A 6,017-nucleotide genomic window follows, 5' to 3' on the forward strand; every position below is an offset into this window, starting at 1 on the left:
CTCAATATGTGGAAATTAATAAGATTAAATCACAGCCAAGAAGAGTAACTTGTGGGGTTCCACAAGGCTCGGTATTGGGACCTAAGTGTTTTATACTTTACCTAAATGATATTTGTTCAGTATGTAATAAATTACAACGTATTATTTTTGCCGATGATACAAATCTATATTGTTCAGGAGAAGACTTAAAGGAAGTGTTGAGGATAATAGAGGTTGAGTTAATTCAGCTAAAAAAAATGGTTTGATATTAATAAGTTATCATTAAATGATAATAAAACCAAATTTATGGTGTTTAGTGGTGCAAGGACAAATTGTGAAGCAAAATTAAAATTAAATCAAGTGGAAATTGATAGAGTTTATGAAACTAAATTCTTGGGAATAATTGATCATAAACTGTGTTGGAAACCGCATATTGAATATATAAAGGGAAAAATATCCAAATCTATTGCTATTCTTTATAAAGTAAGACATGCTGAATAAGACATGCCTGCATATGTTGTATTATTCTTTTATTTTTCCATATTTAATGTTTTGTGTTGAAATTTGGGGAAATGTTTATAAAACAAACATAGACCCAATAATAACATTTCAAAAAAGGGTCATTAGAATAATACACAAAGCCTGCTACTCTGAAAATACCAATCCATTATTTATTAGTTCAAATGTATTAAAATTTACAGACATTGTGTTTTTAAAAACAATGGAAATTATGTTTCGAGTAAATAACAACAGGCTTCCAGCTTGTATTTTCAGGCTATTTAATTTAAGAGGACAAAACTATAATTTACGGGGGATATCGATTTTTGAAATAGGTAAAGCGAGAACAAATATAAAATACAAATGTATTACAGTTTTAGGAGTTAAATGGTGCAAGAAGCTCAGTGATGAGCTGAAGACATGCACTTCTTTTGTAAGGTTTAAGAAAACATTGAAAGGTGAAATAATTGAAAATTATAAAATATAGTAACAATTACTTTCATCCCATTGATTTTTTTACGTTGATGTTCCAGGCAATCTAATCTTCAGTGAAGGTATAGGATAGGCAAATATAAGCTTTGGCTTCAGCCTATTCCTTTTTTGGTCATTCTTTTTCTTTTCTTTTCTTTTGTGTGTAAATGTGCATAATTGTATACATATAACATGTACTGTTAAACTGATCACACAAAATGGTTGATTGATTTGATTGATTATATGACCAAAATAAACTTATTTCATTCATTCAGTTCATTTATGTTTATTTACAATGTTGTATTGCATTAATGTATTTCTGATGTTGTTGATGGACAGTAGGCTATGTTAATTGAAAGTATGATGCACAGTTGCACTACAGCCCTACACTAAAGAGTAAAGATGAGAACTCTTCCAAGTTGTCTCCTTTGCTTTCATTTCAGTTGCTTTACCCTATAACATCTGCATGACGTGAAATTATGATTGCTAATGTAAAAAAAAAAGAAGTAAACTTTCAGAGTGCTGCCTTGGAGCACTTTTGTGTCCCCACCAATCTCAAAATCAAACCTACTCCCTTGGTTGTAAGCTACTTATTTTGCAACATCAACTTTTTTCTGCTCAAACAATTGTATACAATACAATAATGTAATGTGGATAGAGTGTTGATATCGTTATATGGCTTGTATCGTACTTAAAAATAGTTAAATTGAATAAGCACGTTGACATAAAATTGTTTTATTTCCATATTTTATTTCGATCATACTCACGATCAACAAATTGAACGCAAAATCATTCTAAACTTAATATGCATGAAAAAATAGATCGGTATTGGTGTTTCCACGGCAATACTGGGCTTGTACGGTACATTTAGTTGGTATCAGAATTTGCAGTATCGTCCACCTTGTAGTACAAAGTGTCAGGAGCTATGGAATTGGGCACATCCAAATATCGATACGGAAGGTAGTATCGGTAGCGGGTCAATTAAAACGTGTTTTGAGTTAGTTGTAAGCTACTTAATTATATTGTAACATCGACTTTATTCTGCTCAAAAAATGTATACAATAAAATAATGTAATGTGGATAGTGTGTTGCTATCGTATGGCTTGTAGTATCGTACTTAAATAAAGTTAAATTAAATAAGTGCGTTGACATAAAATTGTTTTATTTCCATATTTTATTTCGATCATACTCACGATCAACAAATTGAACGCAAAATCATTCTAAACTTAATTTGCATGCAAAAATAGATCGGTATTGGTGTTTCCACGGCAATACTGGCCTTGTACTGTACTGTATTTAGTTGGTATCAGAATTTGCAGTATCGTCCACCTTGTAGTACAAAGTGTCAGCAGCTATGGAAGTGGGGACATCCAAATATCGATACGGAGGTAGTATTGATAGCGGGTCACTTAAAACATGTTTTGAGTTAGTTGTAAGCTACTTATTTTGCAACATTGACTTTATTCTGCTCAAACAATTGTATACAATAAAATAATGTAATGTGGATAGTGTGTTGCTATCATTGTATGGCTTGTAGTATCGTATTTAAATATAGTTAAATAAGTGCGTTGACATAAAATTGTTTTATTTCCGTATTTTATTTCAATCATCCATCCATCCATTTTCTACCGCTTATTCCATTTTGGGGTCGCGGGGGCGCTGGCGCTGGCGCTTATCTCAGCTACAATCGGGCGGAAGGCGCTCATACTCACAACAACAAATTGAACGAAAAATCATTTTAAACTTAATTTGCATGCAAAAATAGATCGGTATTGGTGTTTTCACGGCAATACTGGACTTGTACGGTACTGTATTTAGTTGGTGTCAGAATTTGCAGCATTGTCCACCTTGTAGTACAAAGTGTCAGCAGCTATTTTTATCAACCTGCCAAATTTCGGACATGATGTGATGTGAAATTATGTTGTATTGTTTGATGTATTATATTGTAAGTGTTTTCATGTTCATGTTCGAATTAAACTAAGAAAACAAAAAGAAAATTGAACATTCTAGAGATACTATCCATCCGTCCATCCGTTTTTTACCGCTTGTCCCGTTCGGGGTCGCGGGGGTTCTGGAGCCTATCTCCGCTGCATTCGGGTACTATTTTAAAAAAAATACATGAAGTAGAATACAGATGAAATGCAAAGACAAAAATTTAATTGCAACGTTGACTCTAATAACGTTGTGGGAGAGTGGCCATGCAGACTGATTTCTTCTTTATATCACTCCAAAATAATAATGAATAAAAATCGATGTTATGACTTTTTGACCCGCCAAGGCTCCATTTACTTCAAAACAAAAAATCCACTTAAAAATTTTGGGGGGAGAAAATATTGCATATTTTTTGTTTTCAATTAAAAACAAAAACATGAAAAAAATATTAAACGTATAATCGACGATTAGATCTTTAGTTGATCTAGAGACAACAACAAAAATGCATGACCTATCCATGGGTTATTGGTGGTAATTTTAAATAACCATTAATTTTACTCAGACTTTTTATTTTTTTTAAAAACTGTCATATTTCAAAAAAATAATACCGAATTAAAAGCAATGTTGACCTATTTAAGGCCCCAACTACTTTACATCAAATATTCCACAGTGAAATGTTTTGAGGAAAATACTGTACATTTGTTTTTGCCATAAAAAAAAAAGTTTTCACAAAAAGGGCATAAAACATTTAAAATAAATAAATAAACTTCATATCGACAGACAGACATGAAGTTGAGCTAGAGCAGGAGTTTTCCGAACTTTATTTTTTATTTATTTTTATTGCCAAGGGCCATGTTACAGAAAGTTCAAGTATATGGGGGCCATTTTGATATTTTTCTTATCTAATGATATGTTGAAATCTGACATTACTTATGTTTAAAGACAAAATTTAGAGTCAGCTTTTAGTTGGTGACAGTGTACTAATTATAGTAGGGGACGTCGTGGCGCAGTGGAATAGTGGCCGTGCGCAACCAGAGGGTCCCTGGTTCAATCCCCACCTAGTACCAACCTCGTCACGTCCGTTGTGTCCTTGAGCAAGAAACTTCACCCTCGCTCCTGATGGGTGCTAGTTAGCGCCTTGCATGGAAGCTCCCTCCATCAGTGTGTGAATGTGTGTGTGAATGGGTGAATGTGGAAATAGTGTCAAAGCGCTTTGAGTACCTTGAAGGTAGAAAAACGCTATACAAGCACAACCCAATTACCATTTACCATTTCAGGGGTGTCAATAGTGCAGCCAGAGGGCTTTGCGGAGAGAACGCTCGGGTTTTGTTGGCCCCCAACATCCATCCATCCATTTACTACTGCTTGTGCCATTCGGGGTTGCGGGGGTACTGGAGCCTATCTCAGCTGCATTGATTGATTGATTGAAACATTTATTAGTATATTGCACAGTACAGTACATATTCCGTACAATTGAACACTAAATGGTTACACCTGAATAACTTTTTCAACTTGTTTAAGTCGGGGTCCGCGTTAATCAATTCATGGCATTCATTCGGGTACTATATTAATAAAAAAATACAGGAAGTAGAATACAGATGAAATGTAAAGACAAAAAGTTACTTGCAACGTTGACTCTAATGACACACAGCTGCCAAGCAGACTGATTTCTTCTTTAAATCACTCAAAAGTAATATTGAATAAAAATGAATGTTTTTATGACTTTTTGACCTGTCAAGGCTCCATTTACTTCAAAACAAAAAATCCACTTAAATTTTTTGGGGGAGAAAATATTGCATATTTTTTGTGTTTGCCATTAAAAAAACATGAAAAAATTATAAAACGTAAAATCGACAGATGGATCTGAAGTGGATCTAGAGACGCAAGAAAACACAAAAAAAATATATGACCTATTTTTGGATTATTGGTGTTTTACTTTTGAATCACCAATAATTTTAGTCAGACTTTTTATTAAAAAAAACTGTCATTGTTCAAAAATAATACCAAAATTAAAAGCAATGTTGACCTGTTTAACGCCCCAACTACTTTACATGAAATATTCCACTGTGAAATGTTTCAAAGAAAATATTTTATAATTTGCTTTTGCCATAAAAAAAGGGTTTTGACAAAAAGGACATACAACATTTAAAATAAATAACTTTCATATCAACAGACAGACCTGAAGTTGACCAGGCGTGGGCAATTATTTTGACTCGGGGGCCACATTTAGAGAAAAAAAATTGTCTGAGGGCCGATATATCTATTTTTAGGAACACTAATACAAAACCTCACAATAATGTCTGATTGAATGCTAAAAATGTTATGACAGACCGCCTTAAAAAACGCAATGGAATTTTACATTTTTCTATGAACGATAAAACTCTGAATATTGACAAAATATGAACGGCACACCCGCCTTCGATCTACATATTTTACAATTAAGTGAAACGCAACAAGAATGCAACAAACAGTGAGATATGAATGTGAAGGGTACAAAATAAACCCACCTACAATCTGATATTTGCTGTATTCCCCCCAGGGATCAATAATGTACTTTCTATTATTTTCTATTCTATTCTATATATCAATAAGCTTTAGAACTTTGTTGTGAAAATCTCCTTCCGCGTCTGTGGAAACGCTTCCCGCCCACACTGCTTGGTACGTCGTCTGAGCTGCTGTAGCGTAAATGACCATAGTAACTAATTAGATGACCATAGTATGTAATTAGATGAGCGTAGTAACGAATTAGATGACCAGAGTAACTAATTAGGTTACCATAGTAACTAGTTAGATAACCATAGCAACTAATTAGATTACCATAGTAACTGGTATATCACCCATAAGCGCAGATTCCAACAATTGAAATACTTTGTATAGTTGAAGAATTACGGTCGTTAGAAAACATCACTGCACATCATAATGGCAGCTACTCTTTCCCTCTTAATGATCTAGAAAAATTATTTGGGAATGTCCGGCGGGCCAGATTGAAATGTGTCCCCCGGTCCTTAATTTGCCCAGGTCTGTTATAGAAGGATAAAAACATGTTGATGATTTTGCTATTATAATCGCTGTTTGAATAATGGCTTCTAATTGTAGATTTATTTTGTATAGTTATCAAATAACAAAAAAAATAATAA

This window comes from Nerophis ophidion, linkage group LG16 (assembly GCF_033978795.1).
Source record: "Nerophis ophidion isolate RoL-2023_Sa linkage group LG16, RoL_Noph_v1.0, whole genome shotgun sequence".
Taxonomy (NCBI): Eukaryota; Metazoa; Chordata; class Actinopteri; order Syngnathiformes; family Syngnathidae; genus Nerophis; species Nerophis ophidion.